At 37.0% G+C, this 24,202-nt stretch overlaps 1 protein-coding gene and 1 pseudogene across 1 annotated transcript in view; both read left to right on the plus strand.

Moving 5' to 3' along the window:
* The window catches only part of CNTN5 (contactin 5), a 570,282-nt gene that overhangs the window by 347,838 nt on the left and 198,242 nt on the right, over positions 1-24,202 (plus strand). The gene's annotated exons all lie outside the window — the stretch shown is intronic.
* LOC110571021 lies at positions 22,396-23,776 on the plus strand (annotated as a pseudogene).

Below are 24,202 nucleotides of genomic sequence, written 5' to 3' on the forward strand. Positions count from 1 at the left end.
GAGGAAGGACACTATATCCTACTTAAAGGGTCTATCCACGAAGAAGATCTAACAATTATAAATATCTATGCCCCTAGCATGGGAGCAGCCAATTATATAAGGCAATTAATAACAAAAGCAAAGAAACACATTGGCAACAGTACAATAATAGTGGCGGACTTTAACAACCCCCTCACTGAAATGGACAGATCGTCTAAGCAAAAGATCAACAAGGAAATAAAGACTTTAAATGACACACTGGACCAAATGGACGTCACAGACATATTCGGGACATTCCATCCCAAAGCAACGGAATACACATTCTTCTCTTGTGCCCATGGAATATTATCCAAAATAGATCACATCCTAGGTCATAAATCGGGTCTCAACCGGTACCAAAAGATTGGGATCATTCCCTGCATATTTTCAGACCACAAGGCTTTGAAACTAGAACTCAATCACAAGAGGAAAGTTGGAAAGAACTCAAATACATGGAGGCTAAAGAGCATCCTACTAAAGAATGAATGGGTCCACCAGGATATTAAAAAAGAATTAAAAAAATTCATGGAAACCAATGAAAATGAAAACACAACTGTTCAAAATCTTTGGGATGCAGCAAAGACAGTCCTAAGAGGAAAGTATATAGCAATACAAGCCTTTCTCAAGAAACAAGAAAGGTCTTAAATACACAACCTAACCCTACACCTAAAGGAGCTAGAGAAAACAGCAAGTAAAGCCTAAACCCAGCAGGAGAAGAGAAATAATAAAGATCAGAGCAGAAATCAATGAAATAGAAACTAAAAGAACAGTAGAACAGATCAACGAAACTAGGAGCTGGTTCTTTGAAAGAATTAACAAGATTGATAAACCCCTGGCCAGACTTATCAAAAAGAAAAGAGAAATGACCCAAATCAACAAAATCATGAATGAAAGAGGAGAGATCACAACCAACACCAAAGAAATACAAACAATTATAAGAACATATTATGAGCAACTCTATGCCAACAAATTAGATACCTGGAAGAAATGGATGCATTCCTAGAGATGTATCAACTACCAAAACTGAACCAGGAAGAAATAGAAAACCTGAACAGACCTATACCCACTAAGGAAATTGAAGCAGTCATCAAAAATCTCCCAAAAAAGAAAAGCCCAGGGCTAGATGGCTTCCCAGGGGAATTCTACCAAATATTTAAAGATGAATTAATACCTATTCTTCTGAACCTTTCCAAAAATAGAAATGGAAGGAAAACTTCCAAACTCGTTTTATGAGGCCACCATTACCTTGATCCCCAAACCGGACAAAGACCCCATCAAAAAGGAGAATTCCAAACCAATATCCTTGATGAACATGGATGCAAAAATTCTCACCAAAATACTAGCCAATAGGATCCAACAGTACATTAAAAGGATTGTTCACCACGACCAAGTGGGATTTATCCCTGGGCTACAAGGTTGCTTCAACATCCGCAAATCAATCAACATGATACAATACATTAACAAAAGAAAGAACAAGAATCATATGATCCTCTCAATAGATGCAGAAAAAGCATTTGACAAAGTACAGCATCCTTTCTTGATCAAAACTCTTCAGAGTATAGGCATAGAGGGTACATACCTCAATATCATAAAAGCCATCTATGAAAAAACTACAGCGAATATCATTCTCAATGGGGAAAAACTGAGAGCTTTCCCCCTAAGGTCAAGAACGCGGCAGGGATGTCCACTATCACCACTGCTATTCAACATAGTATTGGAAGTCCTAGCCACAGCAATCAGACAACAAAAAGAAATAAAAGGCATCCGAATTGGCAAAGAAGTCAAACTCTCCCTCTTTGCAGATGATATGATACTTTATGTGGAAAACCCCAAAGACTCCACCCCAAAACTGCTAGAACTCATACAGGAATTCAGTAAAGTGGCAGGATATAAAATTAATGCACAGAAATCAGTGGCATTCCTATACACTAACAACAGGACAAAAGAAAGAGAAATTAAGGAGTCGATCCCATTTACAATTGCACCCAAAACTATAAGATACCTAGGAATAAATCTAACCAAAGAGGCAAAGGATCTGTACTCAGAAAACTATTAAATACTCATGAAAGGGCGCCTGGGTGGCTCAGTTGGTTAAGCGACTGCCTTCGGCTCAGGTCATGATCCTGGAATCCCTGGATCGAGTCCCGCATCGGGCTCCCTGCTTGGCAGGGAGCCTGCTTCTCCCTCTGACCCTCCCCCCTCTCATGTGCTCTCTCTCTCATTCTCTCTCTCTCAAATAAATAAATAAAATCTTTAAAAAAAAAAATAAAAAAAAATAAAAAAAAATAAATACTCATGAAAGAAATTGAGGAAGACAGAAAGAAATGAAAAAACGTTCCATGCTCATGGATTGGAATAACAAATATTGTGAAGATGTCAACGCTGTGTAGAGCAATCTACATATTCAATGCAAACCCCATCAAAGTACCATCCACTCTTTTCAAAGAGATGGAACAAATAATCCTAAAATTTGTATGGAACCAGAAAAGACCCCGCATAGCCAGAGGACTGTTGAAAAAGAAAAGTAAAGCTGGCGGCATCACTATTCCAGACTTCCAGCTCTATTACAAAGCTGTCATCATCAAGACAGCATGGTACTGGCACAAAAACAGACACATAGATCAATGGAACAGAATAGAGAGCCCAGAAATGGACCCTCAACTCTATGGTCAACTCATCTTTGACAAAGCAGGAAAGAATGTCCAATGGAAAAAAGACAGTCTCTTCAACAAATGGTGTTGGGAAAATTGGACAGCCACATGCAGAAGAATGAAACTGGACCATTTCCTTACACCACACACAAAAATAGACTCCAAATGGTTGAAAGACCTCAATGTGAGACAGGAGTCCATCAAAATCCTAAAGGAGAACACAGGCAGCAAACTCTTCGACCTCAGCTGAAGCAACTTCTTCCTAGAAACATCACCAAAGGCAAGGGAAGCAAGGGCAAAAATGAACTATTGGGACTTCATCAAGATAAAAAGCTTTTGCACAGCAAAAGAAATAGTCAACAAAACCAAAAGACAACTGACAGAATGGGAGAAGATATTTGCAAATGACATATCAGATAAAGGGCTAGTATCCAAAATATATAAAGAACTTATCAAACTCAACACCCAAAGAACAAAGAATCCAATCAAGAAATGGGCAGAAGACATGAACAGACATTTTTCCAAAGGAGACATCCAAATCGCCAACAGACATATGAAAAAGTGCCCAATCTTGCTCAGCATCAGGGAAATCCAAATCAAAACCTCAGTGAGATACCACCTTACACCAGTCAGAATAGCTAAAATTAACAAGTCAGGAAACGACCAATGTTGGCAAGGATGCAGAGAAAGGGGAACACTCCTACACTGTTGGTGGGAATGCAAGCTGGTGCAACCACTCTGGAAAATAGTATGGAGGTTCCTCAAAAAGTTGAAAATACAGCTACCATATGATCCAGCAGTTGCACTACTGGGTATTTACCCCAAAGATACAAATGTAGGGATCAGAATGGGTACGTGCATCCCGATGTTTATAGCAGCAATGTCCACAATAGCCAAACTGCGGAAAGAGCTAAGATGTCCATCGACAGATGAATGGATAAAGAAGAAGTGGTATATATATACAATGGAATGTTATGCAGCCATCAAAAGGAATGAGATCTTGCCATTTGCAACGACGTGGATGGAACTGAGGGTGTTATGCTGAGCAAAATAAGTCAATCAGAGAAAGACATGTATCATATGACCTTACTGATATGAGGAATTCTTAATCTCAGGAAACAAACTGAGGGTTGCTGGAGTGGAGGTGGGGTGGGAGGGATGGGGTGGCTGGGTGATAGACATCAGGGAGGGTATGTGCTATGGTGAGTGCTGTGAATTGTGCAAGACTGTTGAATCACAGGTGTGTACCTCTGAAACAAATAATGCAATATATGTTAAGAAAAAAAAAAGAAGATAGCAGGAGGGGAAGAATGAAGGGGGGAAATTGGAGGGGGAGATGAACCATGAGAGACGATGGACTCTGAAAAACAAACTGAGGGTTCTAGAGGGGAGGGGGTTGGGAGGATGGGTTAGCCTGGTGATGGGTATTAAAGAGGGCACAAAGTGTTTGGCAGTAGTTAGTGAGGAGTACTTTGATTCTGGACATGTTTTAAAGATAGAAATGATAGCACTTTCTGATTGATCTGAATTGGAGTGTGAGAGAAAGTAGTAATATAGGATGATGGTAAGGATGTTGACCTAAAGAATTGGAAGAATTGTGCAAGACTGTTGAATCACAGATCTGTACCTCTGAAACAAATAATGCAATATATGTTTAGAAAAAAAAAAGAAGATATCAGGAGGGGAAGAATGAAGGGGGGAAATTGGAGGGGGAGATGAACCATGAGAGACGATGGACTCTGAAAAACAAACTGAGGGCTCTAGAGGGGAGGGGGTTGGGAGGATGGGTTAGCCTGGTGATGGGTATTAAAGAGGGCACATTCTGCATGGAGCACTGGGTGTTATGCACAAACAATGAATCATGGAACACTACATCAAAAACTAATGATGTAATGTATGTGATTAATGTAACAATAAAAAATAAAAATAAAATAAAATAAATAAAATATGTCCTTAAAAAAATAAATAAAATCATATTAATTAATACTTTTCACTGCCTGGAAAGTCACAGGTAGATCCTTCTAAACAAAGATAACAGGATGATCATTTATTTAAACAAAATATTTATTTTTTAAACCAGCAGAGACTTATGTGGGTAACTTTCAGTTATAAAAGGCATGAAAATAAACATGTGCCTCATTTCCTAAACTTAAAAAAATTAGGGAACACACAAGAAACCAAACAATTAGGAAAAAAGAGAAAAACAATGTATTTTTTCACTTTTGCATTCTTATTTAGGTTGCATACCAAGAGCCCATGGTGATGGTTCTCCATGTGTATACTGTCAAGGAAATGTGAAAAAATTATAAATGAATACAAATATTTTGCGATCAAATTAACATTTTTTACTAAAATATATACAATTACTTAAACATATGTAAATTTGTGTTTATATATATTACATATATATATATTTGCAATGACATAGAATTATGTGGTACATAAAAGATTTGGAGTGGAAAACTTTATATTTGACTAAAGGTTTTCCCTTTTCACCATTTTGCTTTTATATATAAAGCACTATGCCAACACATTTGTATAATAGAGAAGTTATATAAAATAAAAAATAAATATCCAATTGAACATTCAGTCTGCTTTGCCTGTATGAGAGGCATATAATGTGAAATTACTAATGTGAACCAGTAAATTCACAGAGTTGCAATGTGAATTTTATTTCAAACTGCAAACATTTCAGAAACTATTCACTCTTTTATTCATTCATTTAAAAAATATATTTATTGAGCACTAACTATGTGTCAATTCTAAGTACTGGAACTCTCATGGAGAAGAAAACAATAATTATATAATAAATATGTAGATAGAAAACAATAATTATAATCAAATATGTAGATGTTTATATTAAAAGATGAAGTGCTTTTTTTTCTGGTTAGATAACTATGTCAACTTATCCATTTCATGTTACTTAAATAAAATTTTAGTCATGGGAAAAGTATATTTATATAAATGAAGTGTCCTGGAGTAAAAATCATAAACCCAGAATCTAGTCACTTACTGGGAACTTAGGCAAGTCACTCTATCACCATGAGCTTTGGTTCCACTGGTGAATTACAGTACATTATCAGATTGTATTTTCCCATCAAGCTGATAATGTACTGTAAGGAGTACTTTAATGAAAGTATGCAAAGCATGATATGGGAGTCAAGAGAACAAAGTAGTATCTATATTTGTAATATTAATTCTGCCAACAATATGAAGGATGGATCTGAGAGAGTTGGGACAAAATCAGGGATTCCAGTTAACAGGGTATTATAAATATCTAAGTGAAAAATAATGGGTCCCTATACATTGACACCAGCAATGAACTTGATAAATAAAAGACTGACTTGTGAGATATTGAAGAGTTAGAATTAACAGAACTTGATTGATAAACTGGATAATGTAAAGTGAGATTGAGGAAGAGAGAGTCATCTAGGTTTAGATTGGTTTGGGGTACAATTAACTAAGATAGAAATAGGAAAGAAAATAAAATGAGAGAGATAAGAGAAGGAGCTGGCTAGGAAGGGATTTGATTTATGGGTGCCTTTGGAATATCCACCTGTAAAAATCCTACAGGCAATTGGATATATAAGTCTGACACTAAGGAAAAAGAATGGTACTGATGATAAACATTTTTGAGTTATTATTCATTTATTCAGGAAATATTTATGAAGTTTCTACTATCAGACAGACACATTTCTTGGTGTTGGAGACTTAGCAGTGAACAAAACAAAGTTCCTGCATCAAATAATTTATATTTTATTGGAGGAATACAGACAAAAATTTTTAAAGTATGTAATTCATCAGATTGTGTTAAGTACAATGAAGAGAAAATAAAGCAGGACGAATGGGATAAAGAGTGCCAGAAAATAAGGATAAGTGTTTCTGATTCATATGTGATGAGAAAATGTCTGCTCATTTGAGAAAGAGCCAAGAGATTAATGTGGCTAATGTTGAGTGAATGAAAGGAAGTATGATAGGAGTTATGGTTATAAAAATAGTAAGAGACCAGTATATGTAGGGTCTTATAAGTTATCGAAGTACTTTGGTTGTCACTATGCTTGAAATAAGAAGCCTTTAGGGAGGTTGAGGAGAGGAGCATGATCTGACGTATTTTCTAGAGGACAGTTATGACTACCACATAAAGAATAAGCTGTAGAGTGTGATAGTAGAAGCAGGGAGACAGCGTAGGATGCTATTGTATAAATTTAAGCAAAAGTGGGGCTTGGAACAAAGTGTTTGGCAGTAGTTAGTGAGGAGTACTTTGATTCTGGACATGTTTTAAAGATAGAAATGATAGCACTTTCTGATTGATCTGAATTGGAGTGTGAGAGAAAGAAGTAATATAGGATGATGGTAAGGATGTTGGCCTAAAGAATTGGAAGAACTGTAAGAATGGAAATGGCTTCTACCAAATGGGAAAAATTGTAGGAAAAATAGGCTTGGAAGCCTAGGGAATTTAAGTGATAACCCTACACAAAGTGTGTGTGTGTGTGTGTGTGTGTATTTTTTTTTTTTCCTAATATAGGACATGGGAACAGAGATGAAGTCTAAGGCTAGAGAGATCTGGAGCCATCAACATATAAATTGAAATCAAAGGCATGAGACTGGATTAGGTCATTATAGAGTAAATGTCAGTGGGAAAAAGTTTGCAGAAGAAAAGCACATCAAAATTTTGAGGTCTTGGAAAGAAAGAATCAAAAAAGGAAACTGATTAGGCCCAGCTACTTAGGTAGGAGGAAAAAGAAAAAAAAAAAAAAACAGAAGTCAAGAAAAGAGAAAAGTATTTTAAAGAGAAGAAAGTGATCCCTTGTGTCAGTGATACTGTAAAAAGGTGGGTAAGATGAGGACAGAGACTGACCATAAAATTTTAGTAACATGTAATTATACGGTAACCTTGACAGGAACAGTTATAGTAAGTGTCAGGGGCAAAAGTCTAATTGGATTGTTTTCAAGAAGAAATGAAGGGAGAATTTTTAGAGAAAACAAATAACAGATTTTTTTTCCCAAGGAGTTTTGCATAGGGAGGGGAAAAAAAAAAACTGAATCTTAGAGAGAAGAGAGAATTGCTTGAGCAGACTGAACATATAAGGCAGACAGTAAGATTCATGCATTGTTGGTCCAGATGAGATTGAAGTGTTGTTGGAGTCAGGGTGAGGAAGAGGGTAACCTGGAATGGTGGAGTTGACGTTTAAGAGTAGGATATTTACAGTAGGGATTATGAAAGGGTTTCAATTTTTCTAGTAATGACAAGAGCTAAGATATGCCTAGTGGGGAGAAGGCCTGAAGTGAGTTAGAGGACAAGATCATTGGTACAGAGGAGAGAAGAAACTGAAAGTGCCAAAGAAGTAGAATAGTTATCCTCATGGATATTAAAACTACTAAAAATTAAGACAGGAGTTAGAAATGAGATGAATCAGAAACTAAACTTTACAAGAAATGAAAGTGATAAACCTGAGGCTCTTCTATACAACTCTAAAATAAAGGGTCAATGGAGATATGGTCTGGTGACCAAAGTCAAAACTGGGTGTTTTAGTGAGCAGAAAGTGAGATGTTCTGGAAGGACAGTGAGAATCCAGGAAGTCCCCTATCCCATATCCATTGTCCCTATGACATGAATGTTGACATAGGAGAAACAACTTCCACATCAGAGAGCTGCAAGGGAAGTAAGGTCAGGAGGAAAGAATCAGGTTTCCAGAGGAGCAAAATGGGGAAGAAATTGAGATAGAAGGTATAGAAGAGAATGCTGATGATCAGCTGTTCATTTCCATAGGGCACATGTGAAGATTTTAGAAATTGGAGAAGGGTGGAACTGGGGGTCATAAAGGGCAAGATAGAGCCATGTGGGGTTAGAGTTTAGGGAGTTTTGACCCCTGTTAAAAGTGGTTTGCAGAGGAAGTTGCATTTAGCACACTCTCAAGTTTAGAATAACTACTTCTATCTAGCCCTTAAAGCATTTTGTCCTAATATGTGCCTGTCATCTCAGAGTGAAACACCTTGAGAACAAACAATATCTATCAATTTTGATTCCCAGGGCTTGCCAAAGTGCCTGGCCCAGAGTATCTTCTAAATCAACATTTATTTTAAAGTGAATAAAATAGTATATAACACTGACAGTGTTTTTTAAATAATTGTTATATAGTAAATGTGTTATGGTAAACTGAAAATTATATTTGCACACTGCAATGTTATGTGTGAACGATTCTACCTTAGTTCTATTTTCCCTAGTTATGTTTGAAAATGGGTCTAACACTGAGGCATATTTCCTTGGCAACATTTGTAAAAAAACACCATCCATCTCCTCCTCATTTTCTAAACAAGTTTAGAAACACCAGGTTAAACCATTAAACCAACTTTTTATATCAGAACTCCTTGGAACATTTGAAGAGTATTCTGATGATTAGAGGGGCTTGAAGCCTGAAAATTCTGAGAACCAGTCTCTGAGAAAAAGCCTGGGTCTTCCTTCCAGCCAACTTTTGCCACTGACAAATATGAACTAAAAAGGAAAATGGAACTCACAGGGTAAAATCTAGTTTTTCAAAGAAAGAGAATAGGCCTCATTTCCTCTTGGATTAGAAATTAAATACTCCATCTGTGCAGGTCTTCAGTCATGTTTGGACAGAATGACAATGTGCAGATGGACTAGTCCTGGAACAAGCCCTCTCCAATTCTAAGAGAAGAAGAGGTTGATGTCAATTAACCTCAACATTCAAGCTGTATTCTTCACCAGATTGCCAGAGATCTGATATCCATTCTTTTAATGTATTTCCCTTTTGTTCTTCAAATATATGTATTTTTTTAATGTGAGCCTGTTTCTACTGGGGCAAAAAGAATTAGCTGAAGTCATGTTTGTGCATTCGTAAGTCAGAGCTTTCAAGGGATATTCAGTGAAGTCAGAATGATACTAGAAAGGGACATCAGTAAGGAAAAAATCAAATGATGTGATTCTAGAATTTTTTTCCTCAACAAGGCATGATCTCAACCTGTAAACTTCTAAAGGCTTTTATTATCAAGCTTATTCACATTTCTGTACTTATATTTCTGGTCTTACCTTGGTACAAAAGGTGGCATTTCTATGCATATTTCTCTCTAATGATTCTCTGAATAATTTTTCTTAAAGCTTAAAAACAACATATTTCTAAATGGTCAATTCATGTTTGATTATGAATAAAGAATTTTATTAAATACTATTTTAACATCTCTTAGATCAGTATTTCATAAACCCATTCCTCAGAATATTACTATATGTTCTGATAAAAATGAATTTTCTGGTCAAACAAATTTAGAAACACCAGGTTAAACCATTAAACCAACTTTTTATAACAGAACTCCTTGGAACATTTCATGCGTTTGCTCTATGACTCTCAAAAGGGAGGTGTAGTATGGATTTCTAATGCTTATTTAATTCCAGAAACTCCTTTCTTGGAATACTTATTAACAATCTGATGTAATTCACAAAATACAATTGGGAAATGCTGATCTTAGGTGATTATGTATTTTTTTCCCTTTTTTTAGCCTATGGAAGTGAAGAATTATAAAGTTACCTTATTTTATATTTCATAATGAAGCACTCCACTTGGATCTGATGTTTAAAAACTTGGTTATTCTACAGACCTCAATTTTCTGGTAACTCCTGTCTATATCTATGTATATATGTATCTCATCTATGTCTATCTATCTATCTATCTATCATCTATCTATCATCTATCATCTATCTATCATCTCTATATGTATCTATCATTTATCTAACTAATTAACTAAGTAAAACTGATCCATACCTTCCTTTTTCATGCTTTTTTTTTGTCAAGTTTGGGTGTCAGGCTTATGCTGTCAATATCAAGTATTGAATTGGAGGTCCTCCCATTTGAAACATCATTTTTAAAGTTCCATTTTGTTACCAACATTTAGTTAGTCTTTTGACCTCACTATGTGATCATGATTTTGATGAGACATTCCTATGGAGAGTAAATGAAATTATTCCTATAAAGCACTTAACAAATAATATGGCATATTAGCTATTGTCATCGTTACCATTCAGGGCAATGTGAGGCTAGTTTCTTTCACCAGTCATCAATCACATATGTTCTTATTGAAGAAAGTCATGTTTTTGGCAGGCATTGGAATGGCATTTTCAAACCTCTGGTGCCTTTGTTCTTTGACCACTAATCTCTTGGCTCAGCAAATGCTGATAGATGTAAGCTTCTGAAGAGTGTTCTGGGAGGTGTTTGTGTGACTGGTAAGCAACATGTGTGAAGGTTTGTATTTAGATGAAAAGCATGGCTTGACAGGAGTCTCTAAGGAGTCATCATTGCTTAATAGGTTTCCTTAATGACCAGTCAATTAAGAACTTGTATTTGCAAAATGCTTTGCCATCATTGTTTTTCTTTCAATTCTCTGAGCCATTACTATCATCTTACTGATGAAACAGAGACAGGAAAGTATATTGACTTGCTTTTGACTCTATGGTCTGAAATTCCAGGCACTCTTGGGACTTGGGTCTCAAGAATCCTGCTGTTCTAAGAAAACAGGGTTCTCTCAGGAGATGTACTCAAAAGACAATAGGACTAAATGTAGCCTGATAACAAACTATAAGAAGCTTTCAGGGCTTTTGGTCTGTAAAACAGTTCTGTGATTGTTCCCAAATTACTCCATTAATAGCCTTTCTCTAACAGTCATGATTTGTTTATTAAATTATTGGCCACTATCAGAATCAGACACTGTGGAGTAGAAAAGCTTTATTTTAAGATATTCTAGCACAAGCAGAATAAAATCTAATCTTTATGTAAAAAGGAAAAAGGTTCATTTAGCTTCTTTGTAAACATAGTAAATATAGCAGTTCAGATAGAAAAAAAATGGACATTTTATAGCCCACAAAAGATTTTGCATTCCTTGTGAAAGAAATAGCTATCAATAATGCTTAAAGGTATTGAGTTTGAGGCCTGGCTAAGGGTAACTCTATTATAATTTTTCTCATATAAATACCTTTTATTAAATACTGGAAGGAAATAGCCCAAAACATAGATAGTGATTATATCTTCATGGGGAATTATATAAGATGTTTATTTTCTTCTACGTACAGTTTAATTTATCCATTATTGCTAATGAATATCCATTATTGCTTAATTTTTTTAGTGGGAATAGGCACACACACACAATTTTAAATTACATTTATGTTTTATCTATTATTATGAGGAGGACTAAAACTATAATTATAGAATGACTCTGCTAACTTCTCTTAGAAAACATTCTCTCATCATTTGAAGATTTGTTCTTTAGTCTTGGATCTCTAGTTGTTAGTGACAAATGAAATAAGATTTATGTCTGTCTATAACAAATTTTGCTATTCTAAATAAACACATCACAGAATCTGTAATAACTATCCTCAGTAAGTAGATCATATTCAATGTTGAAAATACTGTGATATAGTTAAAAAAAAACTATCTGGCCATTCATGATAAATTCATTTTCTTAATATACTTTTCCTTTAAGCTAATATGAAGTGATATAAATGATTAGGCAAGTTTAGTTATACATGCCATGGACAATATATGAAAACATATTAATAGAAATTTATCAAATGTCATCTCTATGCAAGGCACTACACTAAGCAATGTGCAAAATAAAACATAAGATATGGTCTCCATTCTCACTATTGCCTATAATCCAGATTTTCCTCATCTTTTGCCTAGGCTACTTCAGTAATGTCTTAAATGATATCTCTGCTAGAATAGTACTGTATTTACAATGTAAATGTGATCATGTCTTATAAGTCTCCTCAGAGTGACATCAGCATCATGGTGGCATGGGACATTCCTTTTTTTCTCTCCCCTTTGATTCACAACTAATGAGAAATCCATAATGGAAAAGAAAAAAAGTGTCTCTGCACAGCATTCCAGGACGCCCATTGTGCACCAGAAAATGGATGTACATGACCAGAAAGGAGGTGGCAGAGCAAGCACAGTGGCAGTGGAATAGGTAATGGCAGAGGCAGTGATGGCAGAGAAGGCAGAGGCAAGTTGACAGTGAGCCAGCACACCCTTTCTGGCAGAGGAGGTAAAGGGTAAAGGCAGTGAGTAGGGGTACCTGGCCACATAGCCTGAGGATAAAATCCTCTCATTGGGGGTGGCAGGAGGGTCTCATGGACTGTCTTCTCACATCCTGGAGCAGACAGCAGAAGACATTTTCCTGCAGTTCTTTTTGTCTGCTTACTTCCCTTTTCCTTCCCTTCCCCTAGTCACTGAGGTCTCTCTTCAGATCCCTCTAGGTGCAGTACATGTGATAAATAGTCATCAGAATTAGAATATTGTTTTAGAATAATATATTAAATTCTTAACTATAGCTTAAAGGAAAAGAGCATTAAAATAACTATAGCCACCACAACTTAGTAACATCACAGCATAAAAAGGGATAATTTGTGACATTAAAATATATAAAAGGAAAGTAAAAGGATGGAATCTTTATAGGAAATGAAGATAAACTGCTATCAACAATTTTCTCTATGAGATGTTTCATGTAAACCTCATGGTAACCACAAAGCAAAAATCTAGAGCAGAGATATGAAACAAAAACAAAAGGGGAGACTGAGCAAATCACCATGGAAAACTACCAACTTACTAGGGTAGACAGAAAAAAAAGGAAAAAGAAACAATGGAGAAACATCACCAAAAGACAAAAGATAAAATGAGGATAGTAAATCCTTACACATCAATAATCACCTTAAATATAAATGGATTGAACTTATCAGGTAAAAGGCACAGAGTGGCTGGATGGATTAAGAACAAACAGACAAAAACAAAACCTAACTATATGCTGTCTACACAAGAGTCATTTCAACTCTAAAGACATACATGGACTCAAAGTGAAAGAATAGAAGATGATAAGCAAATGGAAATGAAAAGAAGGTGGGCATAACCAAACTTATACTAGATAAAATAGACTTCTCGCCAAAAAAAAGGTAATAAGAGACAAAAGAGGTCATTTTATAATGATAAAGGGGTCAGTACATCAAGAAGACATAAAAATCATAAATATATGTATGCTCCCAACACCTGAGCACCAAAATATAGTAAGTTATTAAGAATAGATCTTAAGGGAGAAATAGACAATAATACAATAATTGTATAGGACTTCAATATTCTACTATCAGCAATGGATAGATCATCCAGACAGAAAATCAACAAAGAAATATTGCAATTGAACCACACTTTAAAACAAATGGACTTGATAGACATATACAGAACATTCCATCCAATAACAATGGAATAGACATTCTTCTCAAGTGCACATGGAATATTCTTCAGGGTAGATCGTATCTTAGCAAATCACAAATCTTAGCAAATTTAAGATTAAAATCATACATGGGGCACCTGGGTGGCTCAATCAGTTCAGAGACCAACTCTTGATTTCAGCTCAGGTCATGATCTCAGGGTCATGAGATCCAGCCCTTTGTTTGGTTCAGCACAGGGTGTGGAGCCTGCTTAAGATTTTTTCTCCCTCTTCTCTCCCTCTCTCTCTCTCTCTCAAAAAAAAAAAAAATTAAAATCATACCAACTATCTTTACTGACCAATATGGTGTAAAACTAGAAATTAACAAAAGAAGAAAGTGAGAACATCTACAAGTATGTAGAAACTAAACAAATTTCTAAACAATCATTGGATCAGAGACGAAATCAAAAGAGAAATAAAAAAACTATCTTGAAACAAATGAAAATAAAAACATACCATATTAAATATTGTAGAATGCTACAAAAGAAGTTCTGAGAGGAAATTTTATAGTAATAAACATATACATTAAGAAATTAAAAAGATCTCAAATAAACAACCTAATCTTATACTTCCTCAAACTAGAAAAAAAAAGAACAAATTAAACCCAAACTTAGAAGGAAGGAAATAAGGATCAGGGCAGGAATAAATTAAATAGAGAACACAAAACCTATAGAAAGGATCAACAAAACTAAGATCTGGTTCTTTAAAAAGATAAATAAAATTGACAAAATTGACCTTTAGCTAGACTAAGGAAAAAAGAGAACAGACTCAAATAAATAAAATTAGAAATAAAAGAGCATACATTACAAATGATACATCAGAATACAGCTGAATCATAAGACTACTAGAAACAAGTATATACCAACAAATTACATAAACTAGAAGAAATGGATACATTTCTAGAAACATACAACCTACCAAGACTGAATCAGGAAGAAGTAGAAAATCTGAACAGATCAATAATAGGTGAAAAGATTCAATCTGTAATAAAAAAGAAAAATATTTTTTAAAAAAAGGAAAACTCCAGGACCAGGTGGCTTCACTGGAGAATTCCACCAAAGATGTAAAGTAGAACTGATATCAATCCCCCTTAACTCTTCCAAAATATTGAGGAGGAGGTAACACTTCCAAATGCATTCTACAAGACCAGCATTACTTTGCTACCAAAACCAGGTAAGGTTACCACAAGAAAACTATAGATCAATATCCCTGATGAATATAGGTGCAAAAATTCTCAACAAAATATTAGCAAATCAAATTTAAGAACACATTAAAACACACATTAAAAAAGAACGTGTTAAAAAAGTGTAAACACATACAATGGGGCACCTGGGTGGCTCAGTTGGTTGGGTCTCAGACTCTTGATTTCAGCTCAGTTCATGATCTCAGGGTCATGAGATCAAGCCCCAAGTGGGGCTCCATGCTGGGCATGGAGCCTGCTTAGGATTCTCTCTCTCAGTGTCCCTCTTTCCCTTTCCCATCCCCCCACTCATGTGCTCTCTCTCTCTCTTTCTCTCAAAAAAAAAAAAAAGAATTATACACGATAGCCACCAAGTATGATTTATCTGTAGGATGCAAAGACAGTTCAACATACACAAATTATTAAGTGTATACATCACATCAATAAAATGAAAGATAAAAATCACATGATCATTTTAATAGATATAGGAAAAGCATTTGACAAAATACAACATCCTTTCATGATAAAAACTCTTTTTTAATAAATATTTTTTATTTATTTATTTGACAGAGAAAGAGAGCACAAGCCAGGGGAGCAGCAGGCAAAGGGAGAGGGAGAAGCAGGCCTCCCATGGAGCAGGGACCCTGCTGTCGGGCTCAATCCCAGGACACTGGGATCATGACCTGAGCCAAAGGCAGATGTTTAACCAGCTGAACCACCCATGTACCCCATGATAAAACTCAACAGACTGAGTATACAAGGAACATGCCTCAACATAATAAAGGCCACATGACAAACCCACAACTAGCAACATGCTCAATGGAGAGAAATTAAGTGTTTCCCCTAAGATCAGGAGCAAGGAAAGGATGCCCATTCTCACCACTCTTATTTATTTATTTTTAAAATATTTGATTTAATTATTTGAGAGAGAAAGAGCAAGAGAGAGACCACAAGCAGTAGGGAGGGACAGAAGGAGAAGGAAAAGCAGACTCCCACTGAGCATAGAACCCAATGTGGGGCTTGATTCCAGGACCCTGAGATCATGACCCGAGCAGAAGGCAGACGCTTAACTGACTGAGCCATCCAGGTGCCCTCTGACCACTCCTATTTAATATAGTACTGGAAGTCCTAGCTAAAGTGATTAGGCAAGACAAAGAAATAAAAGACATCCAAATTGAAAGGAAGAAGTAAAATTATCATCATTTAATGATATGATCCTATACATAAAAAATCCTAAAGAATCAGACAAAAATCTGTTAAAATTAACCAACTATTTCAGTAAAATTGTAGGATACAAAACCAACATATACAAATCAATTGCATTCCTTTACACTAATGATAAAACATCTGAGAAAAAAATAAGAAAACCATCCCATTCACAATAGCATCAAAAACAATAAAATAGGAGGAGCAAGATGGCAGAGGAGTAGGAGACCTAAATTTGGTCTGGTCCCAGGGATTCAGCTAGATAGTTATCAAACCATTCTGAACACCTACAAACTCAACAGGAGATTGAAGAAAAGAATAGCAGCAATTCTATGAACAGAAAAGCAACCACTTTCTGGAAGATAGGACTTGTGGAGAAGTGAATCTGAAGTGATATATGGGAAGATAGAACTCGGGGGAGGGAGCCTCTGTCAGCCAGCTATTGGCAAGTGATAGAGCCACAGAGCACAAAATCAGAACTTTTCAAAGTCTGCTCCACTGAGGGACATCATTCCAGTGGCTAAGCAGGGGGGTGGAACCCTCGCTGGGACAGTGTGATCTCAGGACCCTGGGGGTCACAGAAAGACCAGGGATGCCTGAGTGTAGCAGAGCTACCAAGTATCGGAGCAGGGAAGCTGGCTGCAAAGACAGAGCTGAGGAGTGGGCTCTCAGCTCAGGGTTGCCATAAACCATGATCTGTGGCACAGTTGGGCCACTACTCTACGAGCAAGGACCCAACAAGTGGCAGATCCAGGGAGAACCCCTTCCTCCCCTGGAAGGTGTGTTGCAGGAGTGAACTACAGGAATCTGATGAGTTTGGAGACTCCAAACGGGGTTGCATGCCAGAGATAGAAATGCTCAGTCATAGGCTGGGTGTGCTCGGAGTGTGGTTGGAGACCAGGGAGACAGGAGTGATTGACTGCTTTTCTCTGAGGGCTCACTGAGGAGTGGGACCCCACATTCTCCCCTCCTCTGGGGCCAGAGATTGGGAGGCCACCATTTTCATTCTCATCCTCCAAAGCTATGTGGAAAGGGTTCAGGGAACAAAAGCTACCGAGAGCAAACCTGAGCAGATTACTTAGCCTGACCCCTGGCAAGGGCGGTGCAATTCCAACTCAGGCAAAGACATTTGAGGCTCACTGCAAAAAGCCACTCCCCCAGAAGATCAGAAAGAATATCTAGACAAGATCAAGTTTACTGATCAATGAGAACTGCAAATCTCCAGTGCTAGGGGAATATAGCACATAGAATTCATGGCTTTTCCCCCCTAATTCTTTAGTCTTCCAAAGTTAATTTTTTTACTTTTCTTTCTTTTTTTTTCTATTTTTTTAAATTTTTCTTCTTTCCTTTTTCAACCAACATCTTATCTTACCAATTCGTTTTTTAAAATCTTTTTTTATTTTCATTTTTACAGTCATATTCTACCCCTTCAATATATTTAACATTATTTTTTTGTATATATTTATTTTTTTTTCTTTGTTAAAATTTTGGGATACAGTTTCTTCTAACAGACCAAAATATACCCTAAATCTAGTGTATGGCTTTGTTCTAGTCTCCTGCCTGATCACATTCACTCCTTTTTTTTTTTTTCTTTTTTCAACCAACTTCTTATCTTATCAATTCCTTTTAAAACCTTTTTTAATTTTCAGCTTTACATTCATATTCCATCCCTTCATCATATTTCCCTTATTTTTGTATATATATAAGTTTTTCTTTCTTTAAAATTTGGGGAGGCAGTTTCTTCTAACAGACCAAAATACACCCAAAATCTAGTGTGTGGCTCTGTTCTATTCACCAGCCTGATCATATTCTTTTTTTTTTTCCTTTCTTTACCCCACAACCCCCAAGTTTTTGGGTCTCTTATGATTTGTTTAGTGTGTATTTTTCTGGGGGCATTGTTATTGTCTTACATTTTATTCTCTCATTCATCTCTTCTTCTCTGGACAAAATGACAAGATGGAAAAACTCACTTTAAGTAAAAGAACAAGAGGGAGTACCGACTGCCAGGGATCTAATCAATACAGACATTAGTAAGATGTCAGAACTAGAGTTCAGAATGATGATTATAAAGATACTAGCTGGGCTTGAAAAAAGCATAGAAGATACTAGACAATCCTTTTCCAGAGAAATGAACTAAAATCTAACCAAGTTGAAATCAAAAGGCTATTAATGAGGTGCAATCAAAATTGGAGGCTCTAACTGCTAGGATAAAGAGGCAGAAGAGAGAATTAGTGATATAGAAGACAAAATGATGGAAAATAAAGAAGCTGAGAAAAAGAGAGATAACTACTGTTTCACGTGGGGAGAATTCGAGAGATAAGTGATACCATAAGATGAAAGAATATGAGAATAATTGAGATCCCAGAAGAAGAAGAAAGAGAGAGAGGGGCAGAAGGTATATTGGAGCAAATTATAGCAGGGAACTTCCCTAATTTGGTGAAGGAAACAGGCATCAAAATCCAGGAGGCACAGAGAACCCCCTTCAAAGTCAATAAAAATAGGTCAACACCCCAACATCTAATGTTAAAACTTACAAGTCTCAGAAACAAAGAGAAAATTCTAAAAGCAGCTCAGGACAGGAGGTCTGTAACCTACAATGGTAGAAACATTAGATTGGCAAGAGACCTATCCACAGAGACCTGGCAGGCCAGAAAGGACTGGCATGAAATATTCAGAGCACTAAACGAGAAAAATATGCAGCCAAGAATACTCTATCCAGCTAGGCTGTCATTGAAAATAGAAGGAGAGGGCGCCTGGGTGGCTCAGTTGGTTAAGCAACTGCCTTCGGCTCAGGTCATGATCCTGGAGTCCTGGGATCGAGTCCCGCATCGGGCTCCCTGCTCAGTGGGGAGTCTGCTTCTCCCTCTGACCCTCCCCCCTCTCATGCTCTCTCTCTCTCATTCTCTCTCTCAAATAAATAAATAAAATCTTAAAAAAAAAAATAGAAGGAGAGATAAAAAGCTTCCAGGACAAACAAAAACTAAAGGAATTTGCAAACACGAAACCAGCCCTACAAGAAATATTGGAAAGGGTCCTCTAAGCAAAGACAGAGCCTAAAAGTAACATAGACCAAAAAGGAACAGGGACAATATACAGTAACAGTCAGCTTACAGGCAATACAATGGCACAAAATTCATATCTTTCAATAGTTACCCTGAATGTAAATGGACTAAATGCCCCAATCAAAAGACACAGGATGTGTCAGATAGGGGAAAAAAACCAGAACCATCGATATGCTGCCTGCAAGAGACTCATTTTAGACCCAAAGACACCTCCAGATTGAAAGTGAGGGGATGGAAAACAATTTACCATGTTAATGAACATCAAAAGAAAGCTGGGGTGGCAATCCTTATATCAGACAAATTAGATTTTAAACCAAGGACTATAATAAGAGATGAGGAAGGACACTATATCCTACTTAAAGGATCTATCCAACAAGAAGATCTAACAATTGTAAATATCTATGCCCCTAGCATGGGAGCAGCCAATTATATAAGGCAATTAATAACAAAATCAAAGAAACACATTAACAACAATACAATAATAGTAGGGGATTTTAATACCTCCCTCACTGAAATGGACAGATCATCTAAGCAAAAGATCAACAAGGAAATAAAGACTTTAAATGACACACTGGACTGAATGGACTTCACAGATATATTCAGAACATTCCATCCCAAAGCAACAGAATACACATTCTTCTCTAGTGCCCATGGAACATTCTCCAGAATAGATCACATCCTAGGTTACAAATAAGGTCTCAACTGGTACCAAAGGACTGGGATCATTCCCTGTATATTTTCAGACCACAATGCTTTGAAACTAGAACTCAATCACTACTAAGGAATGAATGGGTCAACCAGGAAATTAAAGAAGAATTTAAAAAATACATGGAAACCAATGAAAATGAAAACACAACTGTTCAAAATCTTGGGATGCAGCAAAGGCGGTCCTAAAAGGAAAGTATATAGCAATACAAGTTTCTCAAGAAACAAGAAAGGTCTCAAATACACAACCTAACCGTACACCTAAAGGAGCTGGAGAAAGAACAGCAAATAAAGCCTAAATCCAGCAGGAGACGAGAAATAATAAAGGTCAGAGCAGAAATCAATGAAATAGAAACCAAAAGAAGAGTAGAACAGATCCATGAAACTAGGAACTTGTTCTTTGAAAGAATTAATAAGATTGATAAACCTCTGGCCAGACTTATCAAAAAGAAGAGAGAAAGAACCCAAATAAATAAAATCATGAATGAAAGAGGAGAGATCACAACCAACACCAAAGAAATACAAACAATTATAAGAACATATTATGAGCAACTCTATGCCAACAAATTAGACAATCTGGAAGAAATGGATGTTTCTTAGAGACATATAAACTACCAAACTGAATCAGGAAGAAATAGAAAACCTGAACAGACCTATAACCACTAAGGAAATTGAAGCAGTCATCAAAAATCTCCCAACAAACAAAAGCCCAGGGCCAGATGGCTTCCCAGGGGAATTCTACCAAACATTTAAAGAAGAATTGATACCTATTCTTATGAAACTTTTCCAAAAAATAGAAATGGAAGGAAAATTTCCAAACTCATTTTATGAGGCCACCATTACCTTGATCCTCAAACCGGACAAAGACCCCATCAAAAAGGAGAATTATAGACAAATATCTCCAATGAACATGGTTGCAAAAGTTCTCACCAAAATACTAGCCAATAGGATCCAACAGTACATTAAAAGGATTATTCACCACAACCAAGTGGGATTTATTCCTGGGCTTCAAGGTTGGTTCAACATCCGCAAATCAATCATTTTGATACAATACATTAATAAAAGAAAGAACAAGAATGATATGATCCTCTCAATAGATGCAGAAAAAGCATTTGACAAACTACTGCACCCTTTCTTGATTAAAACTCTTCAGAGCGTAGGGGTAGAGGGTACATACCTGAATATCCTAAAAGTCATCTATGAAAAACCCACAGTGAATATCATTCTCAGTGGGGAAAACTGAGAGCTTTTCTTCTAAGATCAGGAACATGGTGGGGATGTCCAGTATTACCACTGCTACTCAACATAGTACTAGAAGTCCTAGCTTCAGCAATCAGACAACAAAATGAAATAAAAGGCATACAAACCGTCAAAGAAGAAGTCAAACTCACTCTTTGAGGTGATATGATACTTTATGTGGAAAACCCAAAAGACTCCACCCCAAAACTGCTAGAACTCATACAGGAATTCAGTAAACTGGCAGGATATAAAATCAATGCACAGAAATCAGTTGCATTTCTATACACTAACAACAGGACAAAAGAAAGAGAAATTAAGCAGTGGATCCCACTTACAATTACACCCAAAATCATAAGATACTTAGGAATAAATCTAACCAAAAAGGCAAAGGATCTGTAATCAGAAAACTATAGAATACTCATGAAAGAAATTGAGGAAGACACAAAGAAATGGAAAACGTTCCATGCTCATGGATTGGAAGAACAAATATTGTGAAGATGTCAATGCTACCTAGAGCAATCTACACATTCAATGCAATCCCCATCAAAATACCATCCACTTTTTTCAAAGAAATGCAACAAATCATCCTAAAATTTGTATGGAACCAGAAAAGACCCCGCATAGCCAGAGGAATGTTAAAAAAGAAAAGCAAAGCTGGTGGCATCACAATTCTGGACTTCAAGCTTTATTACAAAGCTGTGATCATCAAGACAGTATGGTACTGGCACAAAAACAGACACGTAGATCAATGGAACAGAATAGAGAGCCCAGAAATGGACCCTCAACTCTATGGTCAACTAATCTTTAACAAAGCAGGAAGGAATGTCCAATGGAAAAAAGTCTCTTCAACAAATGGTGTTGGGAAAATTGGACAGCCACATGCAGAAGAATGAAACTGGACCATTTCCTTACACCACACACAAAAATAGATTCAAAATGGATGAAAGAAGTCAGTGTGAGATAGGAATGCATCAGAATCCTTGAGGAGAACAAAATCCTTGAGGAGAGCTTTTTCACAACGGGTTTGCTGCCAAAACACAGGTGTGAAAACCACCACTCAACCTAAAACAAAATGGGAAAGGAAAAGACTCACATCAACATCATCGTCATTGAACATGTAGATTCAGGCAAGTCTACCACTACTGGTCATCTGATCTACAAATGTGGTGGGATCGACAAAACTATTGAAAATTTTGAGAAGGAGCATTCTGAGATGGGAAAGGGCCCCTTCAAGTATGCCTGGGTCTTGGATAAACTGAAACCTGAATGTGAACGTGGTATCACCATTCATATCTCCCTGTGGAAATTCGAGACCAGCAAGTATTAGGTGACCATCACTGATGCCCCAGGACACAGAGACTTTATCAAAAACATGATTACAGGCACATCTCAGGCTGACTGTGCTGTTCTGATTGTTGCTGCTGGTGTTGGTGAATTTGAAGCTGGTATCTCCAAGAATGGGCAGACCCGTGAGCATGCCCTTCTGGCTTACACACTGGGGATAAAACAACTAATTGTTGGTGTTAACAAGATGGATTCCACTGAGCCACTCTACAGCCAGAAGAGATAAGAGGAAATCGTCAAGGAAGTCAGCACCTACATTAAGAAAATTGGCTACAATCCCAACACAGTAGCATTTGTGCCAATTTCTGGTTGGAATGGTGACAACATGAGGAGCCAAATGCTAACATGTCTTGGTTCAAGGGATGGAAAGTCACCCATAAAGATGGGAATGCCAGTGGAACCACACTTCCTGAAGCTCTGGATTGCATTCTGCCACCAACTCGTCCAACTGACAAGCCCTTGCATCTGCCTCTCCAGGACGTCTACAAAATTGGTGGTATTGGTACTGTCCTGTGGGCCAAGTCGAGACTGGTGTTCTTAAACCTGGCATGGTGGTCACCTTTGCTCCAGTCAATGTTACAACTGAAGTAAAGTCTGTTGAAATGCACCATGAAGCTTTGAATGAGTCTCTTCCTGGGGACAATGTGGGCTTCAATATCAAGAACGTATCTGTCAAAGATGTTCATCGTGGCAATGTGGCTGGTGACAGCAAAAATGATCCACCAATGGAAGCAGCTGGCTTCACGGCTCAGGTGATTATCCTGAACCATCCAGGCCAAATCAGTGCTGGATATGCCCCTGTGCTGGATTGTCACACAGCTCACATTGCTTGCAAGTTTACTGAGCTGAAGGAGAAGATAGATCATCGTTCTGGAAAAAATCTGGAAGGTGGTCCCAAGTTCTTGAAATCTGGTGATGCTGCCATTGTTGATATGGTTCCTGGCAAGCCTATGTGTGTTGAGAGCTCTGACTATCCTCCTCTAGGGCGTTTTGCTGTTCGTATCATGAGACAGACGGTTGCTATGGGTGTCATCAAAGCAGTGGACAAGAAAGCAGCTGGAGCTGGCAAGGTCACCAAGTCTGCCCAGAAAGCTCAGAAGGCTAAATGAATATTATCCCCAATACCTGCCACCCCAGTCTTAATCAGTGGTGGAAGAATGGTCTCAGAACTGTTTGTGTCAATTGGCCATTTAAGTTTAATAGTAAAAGACTGGTTAATAATAATAATGCATCGTAAAACCTTCAGAAGGAAAGGAGAATGTTTTGTGGACCATTTGGGTTTTGTGTGTGTGTGTGGCAGTTTTAAGTTATTAGTTTTTAAAATCAGTACTTTTTAATGGAAACAACTTGACCAAAAATCTGTCACAGAATTTTGAGACCCATTAAAACAAAAGTTGAATGAGAAAAAAAAAATCCTTGAAGAGAACATAGATTGTAAGAATTAATGTAAAAATGAAACTACCCAAAGCAACCTGTTTGACCTCAGCTGCAGCAACTTCTTCCTAGACACATCAACAAAAGTAAGGGAAGCAAGG

The sequence above is a fragment of the Neomonachus schauinslandi genome, chromosome 11 (assembly GCF_002201575.2).
Source record: "Neomonachus schauinslandi chromosome 11, ASM220157v2, whole genome shotgun sequence".
Taxonomy (NCBI): domain Eukaryota; kingdom Metazoa; phylum Chordata; class Mammalia; order Carnivora; family Phocidae; genus Neomonachus; species Neomonachus schauinslandi.